Source organism: Aethalodelphis obliquidens, unplaced genomic scaffold (genome assembly GCF_003676395.1).
Source record: "Aethalodelphis obliquidens isolate GAN/ISIS:26980383/991018 unplaced genomic scaffold, ASM367639v1 scaffold64, whole genome shotgun sequence".
Classification (NCBI taxonomy): domain Eukaryota; kingdom Metazoa; phylum Chordata; class Mammalia; order Artiodactyla; family Delphinidae; genus Aethalodelphis; species Aethalodelphis obliquidens.
Window position 1 is genome coordinate 7,394,697 of NW_020838008.1, and position 24,621 is coordinate 7,419,317.

The window sequence follows — 24,621 nt, forward strand, 5'->3', positions numbered from 1 at the left end:
TAAACAAAAGGTCTTAAAGCAGCTTCTATTTTTAAAATATCACAGGGCCTGTGGACAAAGAGGAAGAACTGGCACTTGTTCTACATCCCTTTTAAGTTACTCTTCACGATCAGAAGCCAGGATGGAATTGTGGGGTGTGCATTTTCCATAAGGATGGACGTGGCTAGGGCTGGAAATATACTAGGGAAGCCTTGGACCATAGCATCACTTGAATCATAGTGTTTCTTCTGTTGAGTATCTTTATGCAAGTCACGATTCAAGGAAAAAAAAAAAAAGCCAGTGAGGTTTATCAGGTCTCAGGTTACCTTCTGAAAGAGTAGCAAGAATATTTTAATGCTTCTAGTCCAGAAACAGTCTTAGCCTGCTTCGTTTACGTTGGTTCTTCTGGGTAGAAGTGGAGTTAAACATACTCAATCCGAAAAATGACTTGTTAGTAGTAGGGGTCTTTTTTTTATTAGTTCAATTGCTTCATCTATTAAGATAATCAAAGATGAGCAAAGTAAAAAGAGATATGGAGCAGTACCTATTGAGTATGAGAGTTTAGGTAGCTCTTTTATTCAGAAGAGTACATTCCAAACATAAAATGTTCTTTACTTTCTTATCATCTTCACTTTCCCTATGCCTCACGTGAGCTCATCTAAACAATTTTGTTAAGAAACTTCTTTTCAAAGTCAAATATTAGCCTAGATTCTAGTTTTAGCTATGCCCTTTCACTGACCAGATGAGCCTGGGGCATTCATTTGATCTCTTGTTGCCTCTGTTTAAACATTCATAAAATAAGGGATTCCCCAAATCATTGAGATCCCCAGTATTGAGAGAAAGCTCCCATCTCACATCTAGCTTAATCTGACAGTTCATTTTGCTGGGGGTATAGAGTCTGGATCGTTGGTGAGAAACCTGAGAGGCAGCATGTTGTAGGAGAATGAGTTCCCCACTAGCACCAAGTAAATCCCAGGGACTGGATCAGAGTCATTGTCTTTAAAATGCCCAGAGCATTGTATTTGGTCCTTGAGCAAGGCTTTCCACATTTATAAAGAACCTAATTTGAGGAACTCTCTCAGGCACCTGACCTCTGGGGCCACTAAAGTCCCAGCTTTCCCAATGCAGAGAACTAATTTTGTTTTATATAAACCAAGGTGCTGTGTCTCCAACAACGCATGTAATGGTAGGCCCAGCAGTGCTCTAGTCACTGTTGCTCCTTTTACAGCCATATTAACAGAAGCTTTTTCTGAAGAAGATCTGGGCCTTGGAGATCGGTATAACCAGCTGATCCTTCCAATATCACAATCCAGATTCCCATTCCTACACAGTTTTTATTTAACCAAAAGTATTTCCTCTCTGATGGACACTGAGGTAAGACTTAATTTGAAATCAGTCTAATATTGTATAATCAACTGCTTTGATTAATCATGGCTATTATTTTGACTGTTTATTATAATGCAGGAATAAGGCAGATTTTAAAAGGGATAATAAAATAAAGCCTTCACATATCTGATATTTAAATGAAAAGCTCCTGATTTGTAGTTGTGAGAACTATCTTGACCTAACTTAAACAATGCCTCCCATTTCAGGGAAATTCAAGAGTTAGCCCTTAAAAGTTTGAGTAATTAGGCTCCTGATTTTCTGAAACATTTCTCCATTCTTTTTGCTTTTTTTTTTGAAACTTTTCAACACTGCAAAAGCCTAATCTCTGCCCAACACCCCCGCATTCTTTTTCCCTCCGCACTAAAAATAAGATCTTTATATTAGAAATAGCGAGATACCCATCTCTCTTGTCCTGACTGTTTCATCTTTCTGGAGGAAAAGCAACCACCCAATTATACACAGCCATACATTAACTTGACAAGCTGCATGCTGGAACCGCCACCCTCGCCTGAGCTGTTTACGTTGTTCCTGAGTTCCAAGTCTCTTCTTTGCTTCCCAAGGAGCATTACATGCCCCAGCGGATTTTGTTTTCTTTCTGTTTTCAGACTTACAAACAATATACTCTCTGCAGCAAGTTCAGCAGTTACGTACTTCCCTTTCTCAGTGGACTCATCATGCAAAAGACATCTGCTCTGCTTCTTCCCATAACTGTATCCCCAGCAAGGAGACTGAGGTCACCAGTGGTCCATTCCTCATCCACTGCAGAGGGCTTGGGTACCCAAGTCTGAGAGCTAACAAACTTCACAGGCTTATAATCTGGAGATGTCCCACTCCTTTTCCCAAGTCTCTACACTGCCTTTTCGTTGTGAATGTTATTCTGAACTCTTGTGATATCCAGAGAGGTTACTCAGTGAATGTAACATATAAATTAAGTGATAAACCAGTTCATCTGGGGAAAAGTGATTGCCTTTGAGTATGCCTCTGTGTTATGTTTATTGTTTGTTTGCTCTTCTAATTAAAGGAAAATACAGCATGTAATACATTTACACTTACCTTCCAGTAAGAATTTGAATTCACGTCATACATAATGATGTAGATTTTAAAATAAACGAAAGTGAATTTTCATGTGTATCCTATGGTCAGTAATGCCAGCTATTTTACCCACCACCAACTACTCTCATTTCATCTTGCCTGGTGTTCATTCTAGTGGTTACAAAGCCCTAAAATGGGAAAAGTCAGAAGACAAGCCATCTTGTGATGCCTTAAAGGACTATTTCCGTTTCTCTCATTCTCCACCCAGACTCTGTAATTATAGATAGCACTTCAGTTCTTCTCCTATTTAGATGGACTTTAAGGAGGATGGAGGGAATATTCTCCTTCTTAGCTCCCATCAGGCTGTGTTAGTGGTGACAGTTGCCCTCACAAACCATTTGCTCTGCTATGAGAGCCCAACAACCATTCCCAATATGCCTTTCTCTTTACGTCCTCTTCCTTACCCTTTTCAGTTACAAATACTTTCTCCTTGCCTGATACACCAACTCATCAGCAATGCGTCTTGCTTTTCATTCTTCTCTTTGCCATCTAATTCTCAATTCTCCAACCTTTGGGGGAAATTTATTATACTTCCCTGTCATCAGGGTGCAAATAAAAATGTCAAGGCTGTTAGCAAACGTTCTGAGTAGTAAAGCCCCTTATAATAAAGAAGCATGTTCTATGGCAAACATCCCAGCCCACATCGCATGAATATGAAATAGCTTAGAAATGACTATTAGAGAGACTAGTTGGAAATCCTGTATCAGTAGGAATGTGTTTTACCTGAAGGGAGATTTGATTAAATCTCTGGGAACATCTGGTTCTTACCTTTCTGATACTGAGAAAAAATTTGAGTAACTCTTAGCTTTCTTCCCTTCCTAAATTAAGATCTGTTGTGTCAAAGTGTCCCAAATGGTCCCCTCTGACTCATCTCCCCTCCTGGACCTTTTTTTTTTTTTTTTCCCCCTTAAATGTCTGTTGTGAGGAGGAAAAAGTTTGTTTCTTGGTAGGTTATAACTTCCTGGATTATTAAAGCATAGTTGATATTAAACTCTTGGTTATTCTCCAACTCTGAGTCCAAGAATAAATTGATATTTACCTGTTCAAGTTCAAACTGCAACTATAATTCAATTAATATTTCTTCGGAGAAGGTAATTATACCTTAAAATAAAATGATGAAAGAACCACCAAGTAGCTTTCTTAAGGCTGCTCTGTTGGTTTTTCCAGACATAGTTCACGATAGCCCAGTGTATGGCCTCTGCAGGTGCTAGCGTAGTTAGAACCACACAGATCCAGCTCATGTGAACGTGGTCCTCCCTTTAAAGAGCTTCTGCTCACTTTTGTTGGCCTAGGACAGCTGCTACTCTAAGATCTTCCTGCTCTCCTCTCTCCCCACTCTTCCCTCAAAGCTGGCAAATGAATAATACCATTCATTTATACTTGATTGAGTACATTTTATCTGAAACTTACTCTCGCTGAAACGTTTACCCACCCCAGACACAGGCATTTTCTTTTTTAGCCTCTTCTCTCTCATTCTGGACTACAGGCTGCCCCATCCTCACCTTGTCAAAGGAATTTCAGGCATCAGCAAACAGATTTTTCTTTCCTCACTCAGGGACAGTACAGAGGTGTCTTTGAAATCACTCAACAGCTGGCTCTGCAGAGACATCTGATATTGTCTTTGTAGGATTATTTAGGTGGTGATGAATGAGTTAGAGGAGCTGGTCTGTGGTCTCTTGATCTGATCTTCCTTGGGGACAGGGGTGACGACTCAACAGTAATGGTCGTGCTGGGGCAGGTGGAAAAACTGACTTAGAACGTCACCCAGAAATTCTCCGTCTCTGGTCCTTTTCTAAATATTTGTCATTATAAAGCAGTAGTTGTGCCAGTTACAGACCTGACTCTTCATTTCTCCTGTCAGCAAACTGAGGCCCTACCCATCCCCTCTCTTTCTTAATCCTATCGCTTAGGCTTTCCCTCGGAGCAAAAACAATATATGTTAACTGCAGTTCTAAAATACATCTGTATCCACTCTCTATAATTTCTGCCTGTGGTAAAAATGCTTCCAACAAGGTAAGCTTTATTATAACATTGACTAACTGTAACACAACATTTAAGGTAATAATTATTGTTTTAGTTATTCTTTACTGAAACCTCATTATAGGTCAGGTATTCTGATAAGTAGTTAACATGTACTATTCCTACCTCAAGGGTAATTATACAAATTAAAAATAAAATACCATATATAAAGTACTTTAGCTCTATATTATGCATATAGCAATGCTACAAAAGTTGGTTTGTAAATTATCATTATACTCATCATTATGAAGTTATTAATTACAATCATTAATACAGTTGACCGTTGAACAAGACAGGTTGGAACTGTGCAGATCCACTTATATGTAGATTTTTAAAAATAAATACAGATTACACAATAGGTGGTTGGTTGGATCGATACACGTGGAACCACAGATACATAGAGGAACTGCAGATATGGAAGGCTGACTATAAAAGTATATGCAGATTTTTGACTGAGCAGGGGTCGATGCTTCTAACCCCTGTGTAGTTCAAGGTCAACTGTATTGTTTCCACATTTGACGTCATCCCTATGCAATAAGAATTATTATTGTTACACCATTTTAGAGATGAGGATATAGCAATGCCTATTAGTGAGGTGAGCTAAAAATAACCCTGCACACTCAGACCTCAGAGCCTGTGTTTTCACAAATGTGGTGGTTAAAATTACATGTGTGAAATTTTCTGATGTCCTTGTTTTTACATAATCTTTATTTATTTTTGAATATCATTAAGTCCGTTTTTTTCCATTTTATTGATGCATAATTGATATAGCACAAACTGCACATATTTAATGTATACAATTTGATGAGTTTGACATATGCATACACTGATGATACCAAAACGGCAATCCAGGTAATAAACATATCCACCACCTCCAAAAATTTCCTTATGTCCATTGTTTTTTGTTTTGTTTTTGTGGAAGGTCACTTAACATGAGATTTACCCTCTTAAATTATCAAGTGCACATACCATGCATCGTTACCTATGAGCACTATGGGGTATAGTGTATCTGCAGAACTTACTCATCTTGTATAGCTGTAACTTTATACCCATTGAACAACTCCCGTCTCTGGGCCCCTGGGAACCACCATTCTATTTTCCGCTTCTGTAAGTTTGACTATATTAGATACCTCATATAAATGGAATCATGCAGTATTTGTCATTCTGTGACCGACTCATTTCATAATTAGCATAATACCTTCCAGGTTCATCTGTGTTGTTAAATATCATCCTTACCCACGCACTTTTATTTTTACCTCCCAAAAGTAAGCGTTCTAAAAAGGACAAAGTGCTCTTGAGACAGCTATTAAAAAAATAATAAAAATGTTCCACTTGTAATTGTGCTCAGTTCAAGAGAGAGGTCACTTGATATGGGCATTGCCAGAAATTTTCCTACTGAACATACTATAGTGTAGGGTTTATTGTCATGTGTTCCCCTTCTCCTCTGCCCAGTTCTCTTTACCTTATTTTCTCTCCAACAAAGGACAACCATAAAAGCAATGAAGGCAAATACTCTCCAGAAAGCAATCAGAGCAGAAAAAGAACTTCAAGCCCAGGGGTGTTTTCATGGCAAAGAGAGTTGACATGTGGGGAGCAGGTTATAAAACACTAAACAAGCTGGCCCAGAAAAGAGAGAAGGCCACAGGACCGAGGCGGGGAGGATAAGAGAGCAGAGCAGGGGAAAGCTCTTGGGAGGTTTTTTTTTTTTTGGCGGGGGGGAGGTCAGCAAATGAGTCGTTTTTGTATTAGCTTTGTTTTTGTTTCACTTTAAATGTTTGAGGAAGTTTTAGGAAGAACATATAATCCTCTTCGGGCCAGATTCCTTTAAAAGTGGCGTAGTCTGAAACAGGAATGGGTTTGTAATGAGTATGTAGTGGGTGACTTTTAGGTGGTGTCATAGATTTATAAGCATTATAGGCAGAAAAACAAAATACAATACTTACAGGTAATGTAGATGTAAAATAATTTAGGAGTATTCCAAATCCAGTGTCTGGTTTTGAAAAACTATAGGTAGATCGGTTATATCATCTTGATGCTTATAATGATTGAGAGGGGAACAGTTGGTTTGGTGAGATGCTTAAAGAATTAATATCTATAAAGTGCCTAACAGAATACCTGACATGTAGTATGTGCTAAATAGATGTTAACTTCTATTGTTTATTGTTACATGAATGCATAATAGGCATGCAGTATGTATTTGTGGGATTGAAACTTAGGCTTTTACAAAATTATATTTATTTGTGATATTAACTAATACTTAAGTTTATTTCCCCTTGGTCATGCAAGGTCCTCTGAATTTCTGTCCTCTACATGCTCAATTCTTGCAACCCAGGATAATAACACTGTTTACATGTATTTAATATTTTAGAGTTTACAAAACACTTCCCATAGAAATACCTTTTGTTTAGAGTGCCTGAAGTTTCACCCTAGGAATATTTTTTGAGCTTGGGACAGGCTCAAAGACATAGGTTCAGAAATGCTTATCTAATACCTTGTCTCATTGATCACTTCAAGAAACCCCTTGGAAAGTTATTATCTGAGAAACCGAGACAGGCGTGTGGCTCTTCCCCAGCCCCTTGACTTTGTCTTACCCATGGAGGAAACATGGGTGGGAGCACTGAGTTCTGTTCATGGTTCATCTTGTGGGAGAATACAATTAGGCACAGGCCTGAGCCCCCTGGTAACTCAACATACTCCACATGAAATGGTTTCCATAATGCATGGTCAAGAGCAGAATTCTAACCAATTAAATGTTCTTAGACTGACTTCACCACTTGACTACACGATATACTTTGGACTCTCTAGTTATTCTTTTCTAAGTTGTCATGGGAGGAGATCTTCATGGATCCTTTTGTTTACTTCTGGGGATCTGTGGAGAAGCAGCGTTACTTGCATGTCCCTTGTGCCTGCCATTGCTCTTGGGATGGCAGGTGGAAATTATCCTTTCATGGAACTTAGGTCAAAATCCTCTACCTGTTTCTGTTTCAGGGATATAGGGCAGAGGAGATTCCAAAGTGTGTGTGGTCTGCTTATTGCAACTTAGGCATCCACAAGTTTAAACAAAAGATGTTAATAATCCTTCAAAAAAGTGATGTTACCTGTAGCGGGAACTATCTAGAACATATTCACATTCATTTAAAAAAAAACTTCTGTCATATAACAGCTTACTGTAGTATAATCGTTTTGGTCATTGTTAAAAAGATCATTACGTTTGTTAACCTCTTTGATAAAACAGTGTTGACCTATTGTGGATAATTAAATTCATATATATATATATATATTTGATTCTATTGAGAAAGGACACTGACAATGAATTTAATCTAACAAAATAAGGAAATGTCTTCATTGGTAATATATTAAGTCAACAGTATCTAGCCAAGTTTATTTAAATTGCAAGTAGTGAAACCACTTCAAAGCAGCTTAAGAGAGTCCTGGGACAGTAATGCAGGGATGCATCTAGGTCCCATAAGAAGTAAAGGCCATGAGGATGTCAGGTAGAATATTCACTCACTCTCTCTCTACACTTAAAATAACAAAACAAAACAAAAACCTTTCACTCTCCTCTCTCATTTTGCTGTCTCTTGACTAGCTTATGTACACCCTCAGTAGCTTTCCAGGTGATATTTCTCAGCTTATGAGAAGAGCATACAGTGATCTTATCTTATTCTCACTTCTAAATTTTCAAGAAAGAGTGCTGGTTGTTCCAGCCTGGTCCAGTGTCCACTCTGATCCAGTCAGTTCTGCAGGACGCCTGCATCAAGTACTGTTCCCAGGGGAGTCCCTTTAACTGTCACTGTCATCTATGTAAAGGGCAGCTCTTACAGCTAAGGAAGACTGAAATGGTGATGCCTCCTGGGTTGTGGAAAGTGAAAGTCTCACCTCTGTGGCCAAGGGCACAAGGTCACATGGAAGAAATGTGGAAACGGGATTCATTTCTGACATAGAAAAAAGGGATAGCAGGAGACCCCAATTTGTATCCTATCACAAACAATGAAAAAAAAGATCCCAAAGATTCTAACTTTAGAGAGCATAGGGAGATATAAATAGGTTTGAACAATTTTAAAAGACAATCTAGCTTATGTCCTAATAACTAAATTGGACATTTTGCATTTATAACATAGAGATCATAAATAACAGCCCATTAGAGGTAGAAGGGGACTTAAAAATATTCTAGTCTATTTCCCTCATTTGACAAAAGAGGGAAGTAAGGCTCAATTAGAGGACATGCCCAAGTTTACACAGCTCATTAGCTGCAAAGCTAGAATTAGAAGCTGGTTCTCCTGAATCCTGAAGAAATGAGTGGACGGCTGCTTTTGGAACATTGGCCCAGAAGTCCGGTATCACATTTACTTACTTGGTTTGCTTTTCGGAGATGATCCAGACCTGTTTATAAACAAGAATTGCTCTTTAATTGGAGTGTTTTTGTTTAAGCCTGTTGCCTTTAAAAACGGTCTGCCTGTCAGGGTTCCTTGGCAATCTCTTGGTAAGAAACACTGTTCTCTTCACATCCTCTGTGTTTGATACCTCTTAGTGTTCCCCAAAAGTTCACGTCTGCTTAGAACCTATGCATATGACCTTACTTGGAAACAGAGTCTTTGTAGATGTAAACAAGTTAAGATGAAGTCATCCAGGATAAGCTCGGGCCCTAAATCCAATATGACTGGTGTCTTTAGAGGAATAGAGAAATTTGCACAAAGACACAGACACACAAGGGAAAGCACCATGTGACTGTACAGGTAGAGATCAAAGTGATGTGTCTGTGAGACAAGGAAGGAATGCCAAGGAGTACAAGCAATCCTCAGAAACTAGGAGAGAAACTTAAGAGCCCTCAGGAGAAATCAACCCCGCTGACGCCTTGATGTCAGATTTCTAGTCTCCAGAGCTGTGAGATAATAAATTTTCGTTGTTTTGGCAATTTGTTGCAGCCACCCTAGGAAATTAATCTACCATGTTATAAGTGTGTGCGTAACTTTCTTACAGATTGACATTTGGAATCTGTACACAGTAAACAACAGAATAATACGAAATGTAGATGTGTGCAAGGCAGGCTCTGGGTTTTCTTAAGCAGCAGTTCTAAGTAAGAGGTGGGCAGGTCTTCTTTACCTCTTTTCAGCATTTTGTTTTGAATGACAGGAAAAATTATGAAAAATAGCAGGACCAGAAAGACACTCTCTTTAGTAGAAAACTAGGCATTATCTAGGGCACCTTTCCAAGTTATCGTTGCCTTTCATTTTCCAACTGTAAGTTGTAGAAAATTAATACTGATGTAGATGATTCTTGTCCATAGCGGTGCATATGAACTGTATTCAGGGAAGTGCAGTTTTCTAGTTTTTCATCATCTCTTTGCAAATTCATTTAGCATTCCTGATTGCCTATACGGGTGTGGTTCTTTGAATCCTCTTTTGAACTGGTTATAACATCTTACTGATTCCTCATTAACTGAGTTAAATAAAAGCTTTGACATATGCTTATTTTATATTTTCGTAAAGGTCATGGCTTTACTCTTTGTAAAAGTCTATCCTTTAATAAGAATCTAGTCTGAATTCAGCATATAATTCTTAATTTTGATAATCTCCTTCAGAACCTAAGGGGAAAAAAATCACAAGGACAAAATTTCCATTTCTTTCTACCCTATGTTGAAAGCCTTTCTGAATTTCCAAAAGCATTTTTACAAGATTCCAAATTCCTAAGTACTTTAACAACTAATATCTATTATAGATGACAAAAAGAATAGAAGAAATCTTTTTTCTTTAACATCTTTATTGGGGTATAATAACTTTACAATGGTGTGTTAGTTTCTGCTTTATAACAAAGTGAATCAGTTATACATATACATATGTTCCCATATCTCTTCCCTCTTGGCATCTCCCTCCCTCCCACCCTCCCTGTCCCACCCCTCCAGGCGGTCACAAAGAACTGAGCTGATATCCCTGTGCTATGCGGCTGCTTCGCACTAGCTATCTACCTTACGTTTGGTAGTGTATATATGTCCACGCCTCTCTCTCGCTTTGTCACAGCTCACCGTTCCTCCTCCCCATATCCTCAAGTCTGTTCTCCAGTAGGTCTGTGTCTTTATTCCTGTCTTACCCCTAGGTTCTTCATGACATTTTTTTTTTCTTAAATTCCATATATATGTGTGTTAGCATACGGTATTTGTCTTTCTCTTTCTGACTTACTTCACTCTGTATGACAGACTCTAGGTCTATCCACCTCATTACAAATAGCTCAATTTCGTTTCTTTTTATGGCTGAGTAATATTCCATTGTATATATGTGCCACATCTACTTTATAGAATAGAAGAAATCTTGAGAGACCCTTTCCAGAAAATTAGTCAAAACAATGACCTTTTTTGCAGTATGCTGGCCTCTCACTGTTGTGGCCTCCCATTGCGGAGCACAGGCTCCAGACACACAGGCTCAGCGGCCATGGCTCACGGGCCCAGCCACTCCGCGGCATGTGGGATCTTCCCGGACCGAGGCACGAACCCGTGTCCCGTGCATCGGCAGGTGGACTCGCAACCACTGCACCACCAGGGAAGCCCCTGCCCTTGGTCTTTTGAGCAGTGCCAATTCAAAGAACAAAGTTCAAAGTTATTCTGCTCCTCAGCATACCTTGACTGAAAACCAGCTTCTGTGACCTAACATAACCCCAAGATAAGTTGACAACAGGAACTTAAATCTAATTTTCAAAGCTTCTCCAGTGATGTGAAGCAGCTTTGAAAGTATAATTGATATTGCCCTTTAAATTCTTAAAAACTGGGATGAGGATAACACTAGCATGAAAAGTGATGTAGTGATGAAGTTGTATCTGCATGACAATTTCATGTCCAACTGGGACAAGAGAAATAATAGTATTCAGAGGGCTTAGGGGGGAAAGGCAGCATGCCAGATGTGTCATGGGCAGAATGAAGTCTATTTTGCAGAACATAAGGAGAAGTAATGACCCATAAAAACTCATGGTTGCTACTCTAACACGAGAGGGGACTGGGAAAAAGACATAGCACATTTCCTTGCAGTCTGGCCTACCCCAGAGTTTTGGGGGTTTTTTATAGGTTTTTCACATGCTGAGCTGGAGAATCAAGAGTCTGGCTTGGAAACTGACTCAATTATTAGGCCCTGGATACGTTTGATGCTTAAGTTTCTTTTTATTGTCCTTATATAATTTTTTGAGGGATGCAAGAGACCCATAGCATAATGGCTTAGGATGGTGAATATCCTACACTTGTATAGTCATTTTATGTACATGATTGAGTTTATTTTCATGTCTTAAGTGTTTTGGTCCCTGCTGACTTTGTTACTCAGTTCAAAAACGCCTGGGTTTTTTTTGGCTGAGATAAGGGCCTAGGATATTTGCATCTCCTCTGGAGACTCCTGCCTGCTCCTATCTCCTCAGCTAGCACCATCTTTGTCTTTCACAGCTCCTCAGGTGGCCGAAATTTTCACAGCTTGTTAGGTGGCTCTGGCTTTCACAGTTTGTAGCCCTGAATGACTGCTAGGGGAACAGCATTTGCACTCCCTCCCAAAGCCAAGCCTCACAGTGGAAACGGGTGAGTTGTGCCAGTAGCCTCCCAGAAATCCTCTGGTTGTGGCAGATGCAACCTAACTCAGCATGGAGATGAGATTTCTTCCAGATTGGGAATTGATGTCCCAAACAGAAAGTGAATTGGACTGACTTCATCCTCAAATAAGTTGTCACCAGTGGAAATAAGAGCAACACACCATGAAATGCCCGGCAAAATAAACAGAACGCAGCATTATATGTGGAATATTTGTCCTTGTATATCACTTTTCTGTTAATAGTTGTTAATATGGCCGAGACGGTAGAATGTGTTTAACAGAGGTTTCCCTTGATACAGCACTATTTTCAGGAGCCGGGGAAAGTAGTGTTTTATCAGGAAGAAGGTAATAAGCAGGAATTGAAATGTTTTCATTTGGATCCTAAGTGGTGCCTGAGGTAAAATTGCATAATGTTAAAGCAACAATAATTGGTTCCTCCTGGCTTTCTCCATTGAAGGAAATTGAAATTCAATTGACTTTCAATGGAATAGTCATGGAGTTCCAATTGTCATTGCTCTGACTTTGCGCTTATCTATCCCAAGAATGGTATGGGAGCCAAAAAAAGAAAAGGTCTGAAACAGCTGGGAAAAGAGTGCAATTACTTTAGGACAGATTGGAGGGGAACGGGGTATTCCAAATATATAAATAAATTTCAGTGTACCTCCGAGCCCATAATTGATTTGTTGCCAGTGTTGATATTAATTTGGAAATGGTTGGAAGTGGGGTACAATTCTTGTCATGTAATTATTATTGATGGTAAAGCAGAGTTTAATAAGAAGAGGTTAAGGTATGACAGAAGAGGCTTGGGGGCAAAATGAGAGAGCTACACTGAGTCTGCTTGTTTTACGGATCTAGATAATTTTAACTAGTGCTGTAAGGTACCATCATAAAATGCTTGCAATAGCTACTACTTGTTCTTGGATACAGTGCCGGGAAATCATTTATTCCTCATAAAAACTTGGTGGGGCTAGTACTGGTCATTTTAAAGATGAGGGATCTCAAACTCAGAAAAGTCAGGTGCCTTTCTCAAGGTCTGTATAGCTAAAAATTGTTGAGCCAGAATTTAGTCTAAGGTATGACTGACCCATCACTTCTATAAGACCCTGACTCTAAGAAAGATTATTCAGAAGGAAAAAAAGAAAAAAAACTATTGAGACTACAGATAAACTATTAATAGACATAGAGATAAGGCACGAGAGTTGTTAACGTGATGGTTGAACAAGCTGGTTGGAGAAATACAGTGAAAAAGAACCATTAATTATTTGATAAATTTTACTAAAATGCCTCATTTTGTTTAATATACCAGAATGAGCATGCATTAAAGAGACATATTTTTAAACATTTTATTGTGGAACACTTCAGACATATTCAAAGTTAAAGAGAAAAATGTTAGGGTACCTTATATACCTATCACTTAGCTTAAACAATATCAACTCATGGCAAATCATTTCATCTATACCTCAAATCCTTCCCCACTACTAACAATCATATGAAACAAATCCTAGAGGCTATATTATTTCATCCACAAGTATATCAATATGTGTTTCTAATAGATAAGAACTGTTTATTTTAAAATTAACCACAGTGTTATCTTACATAAAATCATAAGAACTCCTTAATATTCAAATATTCAGTCATTGTTCAATTTCCTAAAATATCTAAGAATTAAAAAAAATCAACTTTGTTAATGTATAGCTTACATAAAATAAAAATAACCTGTTTTATGTATACAGTTAAATGATTTTTTAACAAATATGTATACTCACGTAACCACAGCCAAAATCAAGATATAGAATATTTTCTTCATCCCCAGAGTTCTCTTTCTCAATTTCTTTCTCAATTTCTCCTCCACTAAACCCCAGTTCCTGGAAAACACCAATCTGCTTGCTGTATTATAAGTTATTGTTTCCTATTTCTTTTTTTACCTTTTAATATTTCCTTTTTAAAATTTATTTTAGCTTAATTTTCTCTTCTCTTTCTAGCTTCCTATGGTAAAACTTTGATAACTGATTTGAATATTTTTTGCCAAATGTAAGTTTCTAAAACTATATATTTCCCTCGAAGCACAACTTTTGTTGCATCCCATAAACTTTGATACATTGCATTTTCATTTTGTTCAAAATAGTTTCTAATTTCCTTTGATATTTTTTCTTTAACCTGTATGTTATTTAGAAGTTTGTAGTTTAATTTCCAAACATTTGGAGATTTTTCCATAACATTTCTGATTTAATTCTATTTTGAACAGGTAATATGCTTTCTGTGATTTCAGTTATTTTAACTTAGTTAAGACTCATTTTATTGGGCAGCCTATAGTGTATCTTGGTGAATGTTCCATGGGCACTTAGAAAGGTTGTTGATTCTGCTGTGGTGTGTGCTGGTAAATGTTAATTGGGTTTAGTATGCTGCAGTGTTATTCTACCTTGTTACAGACTTTCTTTCTACTTGTTCTATCAGTTAATGAGAGAGTAAAGTATTTAAAATAACCAATTATGTTTGTGGATTTGTCCCTATTTCTTTCAGTCATTGCTTCAGGTATTATGAAGCTCTTTTAGTCTATGTACATCTATTTTAAATTGCTAAGTCCTCTTGAGGAATTTATACATTTATCTTTTATTCTTTTTCTGATATACATTTTACCTCATATTTATATAACTATTCCAGTTTTTTTACCTTTATTTTTGTGTGATATGTCTTTTCCCATTCTTTAATTTTCAGCAAACTGTCTTCAGATTATAGGGGTTTTCTTGTAGAGAATTTACAGTTGGGTCTTGTTTATGTTCAGTTTGACACTTTCTGCTTCTTAATTGAAATGTTTAAAACATTTACATTTAATGTAATTATTGATATGGTTGAATTATAATTTATTACCCTCTTTTGTGTGTTCTATTTTTCCCATCTATTCTTTATGTCTGTTTTCTCTTTTTTAGCCTTGTGCATTATTTTTAAAATAATTCCACTTATTTCCTTTATTCTTTTCAACTGCTGCTTTAGGATTTAATATATTGCAGTCCACTTTCAAATAATAGTATACCACTTGACGTATAAGACCTTTAAAACACTCCACTTTCTCCATTTTTCCCTTTTGTGCTTTCACTATACATTTTACTACTACATATAACCCACAAAATGATACAGTGCTAATAGTTTTCATTTAAACTGTCAATTATCTTTAAAGCAAGTTTAGAATAAGTAAAAGAATTATAGTCATACATATATAAGTTTGCCTGTCCCAAAGTTTTTATCAGTAACTTTTCTAAGGAACATTATTTTGTTTTAGTGAGAAATTAAGAGTCTGAAGTCTGGGTGCTAGGGTGCTCATTGCTACTGTGTTGGTTATTATAAGATTTTTTTCAAATAGTGAGATGTTTTAGTTTTCTATTCTTTCATAATGATTATCACAATCCTAGCAGATTTAAACAATACATATTTTATATATCCAGTTTCCACTACTTTAATTACTTTGTATGGATATAATTGTCAGTCTTTTTTTTTTTTTTCCTGTATTTCTCTGTCTACTTTTAAGAGCTTCTCTTTTTTCACTGGTTTTCAGTTATTTGATTGTTAGTATTCTATGTCTTGATGTTGTTTTCTTTGTGTTTATCCTTTTTAATGTTTGATGGCCTTCTCACATTTGTGGTTTATTATTTTCATTAAATGTGGAAAAATCTTGTCAGTTATTTCTCAAAACCTTGTTTCTGTCTCTGTTTTGGAGATTCCAGTTACATGTATATTAGACCATTTGACATTAGCTCACCTGTAAAAAAGGCTCTGTTCACTTTTTTCAGTCTTATTTCTCTCTGCTTCATTTGGATGGGTTCTGCTGTATGTCTTAAAGTTCATCTTAGACATTTCTCCTGAAATGTCTAATCTGCCATTAAGCCCATGTATTGAATTTTCCATTTTAGATATAATATTTTTCATCTCTCTTAATTCTTTTTGGTTCTTTTGATACCATTTCTCTCCTCATCACATCTACATTTTCTTTTATGTAGACCTAGACTAAGGTGCGAATCTTCTGAGGTCTCTACTGAATGCTAGGCTATAGTCATACATTGCCTATTCTGAGTATAATCAGTTATTTCTCTAAGAAGCATTAGCTTATTTAGGGAAAAGTTAAGAGTCTGCACTAGATGTTAGAATGCTTGTTACTCCTGAGTTAGGCATTGTTTGTAAGTTTTAAAAAATAGTGAGATGTATTCGTTTTTTATTTCTAGATAATAAATTATCACAAACTTAACTTAAAACAATATATATTTCTTATTTCATAGTTTCTGCAGGTCAGATTTCTGAGCCTGGCTTAGCTTGGCACTTTGTGTTCTCACAAGGTGCTTGTGTTCTCACAAGGTTGCAATGAAAGTAATAGCCCACCTGTATTGTCATCTCGAGGCTCAAGTGGAGAAGAATATACTTCCGAGCCCAGAGTACATTCGTGTTTTGGAATCCAGTTTTTGCAATTGCATGACTGAAGGCCCCAACTTTTTGCTGGCTGTTTACTGGAAGCTGCTTTCATGTTCTAGAGAGTGTCACAGTTTCTCGCCATGAGAACTTCTCCATCATGGCCACCCATTTCATCAAACACGCAAGAAGAATCTCTCAGTCTGTTAAGATGGAGTCTGATATAATCATGGAAGTAACCCTATCACATTTGCCATATAATATACTCTAATCAAGGCAGTATATCCAATAACCTTTGCCATATTCTTTTAATGAGAAGCAACACAGATCCCACTCATTCTTGGAGACAGGATTACACAAAGGTATAAACATCAGAAGTGAGAAATCATTGTGCATCTGTCCAATACTGAGAACTAGAATTTTTGTTAAAATAAGATAGACCACAAGTTAATACTAATCTATCTTATTCAGATTCAGGAGTACAAGAGTTTTACTTTATTCATACATCTTAGATTTGTACCTCCTCTTTCCTATGTCCAAAATCCAAGTTCTCAGCAACATAATTTTCAGTTGTCTTTATATCAAAATCCATGTACAGCAAGCTGAGAATAACAATACCATCAATATGATGTTCAAAAGTAGCTTAAGAATTTTTTTTCCTGAATTGTTTTATTCTTAAAATATGCCACTAGGTGTATTTGTCAAATCATTGTCTTTTTAATTGAGATGTCATTGACATACAACATTATGTTAGTTGTAGATTTCCCATATAACAATTTAATATATGAATGTAGTGTGAAATGATCATCACAATATGTTTAGTTAATATCCATCACCACACACAGTTACAAGCTTTTTTTTCTTCTGATGAGAACTTTTCCCTTAGCAACTTTCAAAAATAGAATACAGTGTTATTAATTCTAATCACAAATCATTGTCTTTTAACTACATTGGTGTAGTTTCTGCAAATAAGTATACAATAAAGCCTTTTTGTTTCACTTTAATTTTTAGGATATTGTTTATGTTTTATTTTGTATTGAGGTATAGTTGACATAAAATATTATATTGGGTTTGGGAGTACAACATAGTGGTTTGATGTTTATATGTACATTATGAAATGAAGATAAGTAACTATCTGTTACCATACAGATTATTGCAATATTGTTGGTCTATGCTATACATTACATCCCCATGACTCATTTATTTTATGACTGGAATTTTGTAATTCTTAATCCCCTTTGCCTATTTCATCCATTCCCCAACCCACTCTCCCCTCTGACAATTACCAGTTTGTTCTTTGTGTCTATGAGTGTGCTTCTTCTGTCTCTCTCTCTCTCTCTTTTTTTTTTAGATTCCACATGCATGTAAAAATATGCAGTATTTGTCTTTCTCTGTCTAACTTACTTCACTTAGCATAATACCCTCTAGATCCATTCATATTGTCGCAAATGGCAAGATTTCATTCTTTTTTTATGGCTGAGTAACATTCTATTATGAATATATACCACATCTTCTTTATCCATTCATATATAGATGAACACTTAGGTTACTTCCATATCTTGGCTATTGTGACTAATGCTGCAGTGAACATAGGGGTGCATGCATTTTTTATAATTAGTGTTTTTGTTTTCTTTGGAAAAATACACAGAAGTTGAATTGCTAGATTATATAGTTCTATTTTTAATTTTTTAAGGAACCTCCATACTGTTTCCCATAGTGACTGCACCAATTTACATTCCCACCAACAGTGCACAAGGGTTCCTTTCTATTTCCGTCCTCTTCAACACTTGTTATTCTTTTTTTTTTTTAATAAACTTATTTATTTTATTTATCCATTTTTGGCTGCTTTGGGTCTTCGTTGCTGCTTGCAGGCTTTCTCTAGTTGCGGTGAGCGAGGGCTACTCTTCTTTGCCATGTGAGGGCTTCTCATTGAAGTGGCTTGTCTTGTGGAACACAGGCTCTAGGTGCACGGGCTTCAGTAGTTGTGGCACACGGGCTCAGTAGTTATGGCTCACGGGCTCTAGAGTGAAGGTTCAGTAGTTGTGGCGCACGGGCTTAGTTGCTCCACAGCATGTGGGATCTTCCCGGATCAGGGCTCAAACCTGTGTCCCCTGCATTGGCAGGAGGATTCTTAACCACTGTGCCACCAGGGAAGCCCTTTCTTTTTGATGATAGCCATTCTGATAGGTGTGAGATGATATCTCATTGTGGTTTTGATTTGCATTTTCTTTTAATTAATGATGTTGAGCATCTTTCCATGTGTCTGTTGGCCATCTGTGTGCTGTCTTTGGAAAAATTTCTATTCAGGCCCTCTGCCCACTTTTTAATTGGATTGCTTATTTTTTTGTTTTTTAATATTGAGTTATTTGTATGTTTTGGATATTAACCCATTATCAGATGCATCATTTGCAAATATCTTTTCCCATTCAGCAGGTTGTCTTTCTGTTTTATTGGTGGTTTTTTTTCACTGTATGAAAGCTTTTTAGTTTGATAGAGTCCCACTTGTTTATTTTTGCTTTTGTTGCCCTTAATTGAGGTGACTGATCCTAAAAGATATTGCTAAAACTGATGTCCAAGTGTGTACTGTCAATGTTTTTTTCCTGGGAGTATTATGGTTTCACATCTTACACTTAAGTCTTTAATTCATTTTGAATTTATTTTTGTATATGGTATGAGAAAGTAGTCCAATTTCTTTCTTTTGTATGTATCTAGTCAGTAGCAATACAGGCCTACCACAAGAAACAAGAAAAATCTCAATCTAACATCATACCTAAAGGAACTCGAAAAATAAAAACAAAGCCCAAAGTTAGTAGAAGGAAGGAAATGATAAAGATCAGAGTGGAAATAAATGACATAGAGACTAAAAAAATAAATGAAAGTAAGAGCTGATTCTTTGAAAAAATTAAACAAAACTGATACATTTTTGGCCAGATTCATCAAGGAAAAAAGAGAGGGCTCAAATAAAACCAGAAATTAAAAAGAAGTCAGAACCAACACCCAGAAATACAAAGGATTATAAGAGACTACTACAAACAATTATATACTAACAAATTGGACAACCTAAAACAAATAGATAAAATTTTAGAGACATACAATCTTCCAAGACCGAATCAGGAAGAAATAGAAAATCTGAGCAAACCAGTTACTAGTAATGACATTGAATCAGTAATCAAAAAAATTCCAACAAACAAAGTCCAGGACCAGAACTTTCACAAGTGAATTCTACCAAGTATTTAAAGAGTTAATACCTATCCTTATCATACTATTCCAAAAAATTGAAGAGGAAGGGTCACTTCAGATTTGTTCTATGAAGCCACTATTACCCTCATACCCAAACCAGACAAAGATACTATGAAAAAAGAAAACTCCAGGCCAATATCCCTGATGAATATAGATGCAAAATTTCTCAGCAAAATACTAGCAAACCAAATTCAACAATACACTGAAAGGATCATACACCAAGATCAAGTGGGATTTGTCCCAGGGATGCAAGGATGATTCAGTATCCTCAGATCAGTCAATGGGATACATCACATTAACAAAACAAAAGAAGAAAAATCATAAGATCATCTCAATAGATGCACAAAGAACATTTGACAGAATCCAACATCCAGTTATGACATAAACTCTCAACAAAGTGGGTATAGAGGGAACATACCTCAACATAAAAAGACCATATATGACAAACCCACAGCTAACATCATACTTGGTGAAAAGCTGAAAGCTTTTCCTCTAAGACCAGGAATAAGATAAGGTTGCCCACTCTCACCACTTTTACTCAACATTGTATTGGAAGTCCTAGCCACAACACTCGGACAAGAAAAAGACATAAAAGGAATCCAAATTGGAAAAGAAGAATTAAAACTGTCACTATTTGCAGATGACTTGATACTGTACATGGAGAACCCCAAAGACCCCACCAAAAAATGTTAAAGCTAACAGATGAATTCAGTAAAGTTTTGGGGTATACTTTAAAATATTTATTTTGTTTTATAAATACATAAAATTTGCATGACTCCAGTGTCAAATCTATAAAACATGATACATTGAAAGAATTAGTCTATATTCTATCCCTTGCATCTCCACTATTAGCAGTCACCCCCATTTCCCTCCAACCCTCCATCTACTTAACCACTAGTATACTTTCTGTTTTTATAGATTTGTTTATTCTGGACATTTTATGTAAATGGAATCATATCATATGTGGCCTTTTGTGTCTGCTTCTTTCTCTTAACATAATGTTTTCAAGGTGCATCCATGTTAGAGGATAGTTTAGTACTTTGTTCCTTTACACATTTTTATTTTTCCATTTTGCTGTTTATGGACATTTAGGTTATTTCCAGTTCTTTCACAATTATTTCGAATAATTCTATGAAATTTGTGTGTAAGATGTTTGCACAGACATACGATTTCATTTCTCTTGAATATACATACCCCATAGTGGAATTGCTGGGTCATGTGGTAACTCTAGTTTTAACTTTTTGAGGACCTAACAGACTCTTTTCCAAGATGACTGCAGCATTTTACATTCCCTGCAGCAGTGTACGAGGGTTCGGATTTCTCCCCATTCTTTTAAACACTTTTTACTCTCTGTATTTTTGATTATAGCCAACTTAAAGGTTATAAAGCGGTATCTTACTGTGGTTTTGGTTTGCATTTCCTTGATGGCTAAGGATGATGAGCATTGTTTTCATGTGCTTATTGGCTATTTGTATATCTTCTTTATAGAAATGTCTAATCAGATTCTTTGCCCACTCTTTACCTACTTCTTTTACTCGTTTCATATCACCAGTTTTTAAAAACTTATCTTCTATTATTTTTAACGTGAGAAAATACATGTACATAAATATGGCCTTTTCCCTTCACAGATAAACAGTAGTTTGTGATATATAGTGCACTCCACCTTGCTTTGTTTCGTTAATACTTATGTTGATTGTTCTATAATTGCATATAGAGGTAGTCTCATTTCTTTTTAAAGCTATGTACTGCTGCATTGGGAGGGCATGCCATATGTTATTTTATGGTATACTCATACTATATTTAGTTAGTCCTCTATTTTTTGAACTTTTTATTTGGGTTATTTCCAATTTGTGTGCCATTTCAAATAATTATGCATAGAACTTTGTGTACACATCTTTATATTTGTTTTCAATATGTCTCTGTGATAGATTTCTAAAAGTAGTACTTGTAGATCAGAATGTAAATACATACTTTTTATAGATGTTTCCAAATCTCTTTACATAAATGTTATGCCAGTTTTTATTATCTCTAGTGAGGCATGAGAATTCTTGTGTTTAAAGAACTTTATCCAAAATTATGTTATCAAGTTTTGGATTTTTTCACTCTAACAGGAGAGAAATGGCATTTCAGTACAGTTTTAATTTGCACTTTGTTATGGTTAAAAGCCATATGCAATTAATTTTCTATGAAAGGGCTGTTCATATTTCTATCCTATTTTTTCTTCTGGTCTGAGAAACAGATTTTTTTTTTTTTTTTTTTTTTTTGCGGTACGCGGGCCTCTCACTGTTGTGGCCTCTCCTGTTGTGGAGCACAGGCTCCGGACGCGCAGGCTCAGCGGCCATGGCTCACGGGCCCAGCCGCTCCGCGTTATGTGGGATCTTCCCGGACCGGGACACGAACCCGTGTCCCCTGCATCGGCAGGCAGAAGATTTTTTTTTTTAACAAGGTCATTTGTAGAGATGTGGATGGACCTAGAGTCTGTCATACAGAGTGAAGTAAGTCAGAAGGAAAAAAACAAATATTGTATATTAACTCATGTACGTGGAATCTAGAAGAATGGTACAGATGAACATATTTGCAGGGCAGGAATAGAGACTCATATAGAGAACGGCTGTGTGGACACAGTGGGGGAAGGAGGGGTGGGATGAATTGGGAGATTAGGATTGACATATATACACAACCATGTGTAAAATAGTTAGCTAGTGGGAACCTGCTGTACAGCACAGGGAGCTCAGCTCGGTGCTCTGTGGTGACCTAGATGGGTGGGATGGGGAGGGAGGTGGGAGGGAGGTCCAAGAGAGAGGGGATATATGTATACATATAGCTGATTCACTTTGTTGTACAGCAGAAACTAACACAACATTGTAAAGCAGTTATACTCCAATAAAAAAAAAATGCATTATACACAAAAACATTTCTGTTTACTGTTATGTGTAAACCCTTACACATAGGGATCTTCCATGTCTTGTTACTATCCTAAGGTGACAATTTCATGAGAAACTTACTTACAGTTTTCCGCATTACAAATGGTTGCATCATTGCTTGTAAGAAATAATGTTTTGCCTTCGTCCCTGGAAATAATTAGGGACATTTATGGATTAAAATTAGTTTTCCTCTTTGAGTCCTACTTAAATTCATAAAGTCTTTTTTAATTCATCTTTTCTTTATCTGAGTCTGTCTTCATGGGTCTTTTTTTGGATAAGAGTTTAACATAGCAAAGGACAAAATAGTATCATTTGGGATGTCTTTCTGGAAAATTGCTAAACTATTCCAAACATATAGAAATTCCTGAAAACACAATCTGGAGTTTTGTCACTACCTGTATCGCAAAAGTATTAGTGGCTCATTCTTAGATATTGGTATTAGAATGTCTAGATAACATATTCAGAAGGGTGGAAAATAACTATAAATTTTACTAATAACCAGTGCAAGTTCTTTCTGAAACATAATTAAATGATGAGAATGATCTTTATTAACAAATCCTTTATTAATGATCATAAAGTTATTTAAAAAATTTTTTTTTCCCATGAGATCAAGTACATGGATGTTCTTGTGTATGAATATTGGGGTATTTTCCAAAGGGCTAATCTCAAGAGAGGATATGTTAGTAAGAAAAAAATTAACTAAAAACTTCAAATCTCGATAGTTTAATACAGTGTTTATTTCTTACTCCACAAGGTCTAATACATATTTAGTTGCCCTTTTTTGTAGTCTACATCTTGAATACTTGTGTTCAAGGTCAGCTTGGTAGGGGAAGATAAAAATAAAGGAAACACACTGGCTCTGAAATCCTTTGGCCCTAAAGTGAAACTCATCATTTCAGCTCACAACTAGTTGACCAGAATGGTTACGTGGCCTCAATCTAACTGCAAAAGAGGCTGGAAAATATAGAGGAGTACATAGATATTTGATGTGTCCATAGGGATGAATCATAAGAAAAGCCTTTTTTGCACTGGAGGTCAGGAATCTGAGGATTGTCTTATGGCAATTGAGAAGAAATAGGCTTGGAAGATGTGGAAAGGAGACGAAAAAGGAAGTGTCCGGAGAAAGAGAGAGAGCCCCACCGACATGACAGCAGACCAACTCATATTGAAGTCATAAAACAAATAAGAAATCCCCTACTTTGATGATTAAGTAATAATTTTCTGGCAACAGTTATATCTGTCATTCATTTTAAAGTCACATTTTGCTTTATGCTATAATTATTTTTAATTACCCACAAATATTCAGTGAAGATACTACAGAGAAACAGCCTTGTGTTGTTGGTAGATAATCCTTTAGGGAAAACACATGGAGAAAGATTCCTTCAAGTATGGCATAATATAGGGTGGAAAGAAAAATTCTCAGAAATTGAGAAAAGCTATGAAAGATAATTAAAATCTAGCTTTCAGGGGAGCAGAGTAAGAAATTTCAGGAGATCATAAATTAGCCCTTCCCTGACTCTATAGTCATGGCAGAAAAGTATGGCACTGAGACTTCTTCCCCATGGCAAACATAATGTTCTAACCATTTAAAGGTGAGAGTGACGCTGTAAGGTTGGAAGATTCAGGATTTTTGTGGTTAAACTGATAATACTCCATTTATTGACTTCTTAGTATTCAGTGAAAATTATGTTATATAATTTACAGGTTATATTATTTAGATCAAACATAGTAGATATTAACTTTTCTATTTTATAGATGAGATCACTGAGGCTTTGAGAGTTGAAATAACTTGCCCAGAATATATACGTAGTAAGGGGAAGAGGGAGGATTCAAATCAAGATGAATGCCTTAGGCTCTGTTCTTTTCTTATTTCACAGTATATGCTGATTTGAAGAGTTTTTGCCATCAGTAGAGTCTGCACTTACTGGAACTTGGTATTTATAAATAACAGATATCAAAGGCACTCACTTATTTTGGTTAAGAAACTCAAAGGACTACTATTGTACTTTCCAAAGTGTTGATCAGATCAT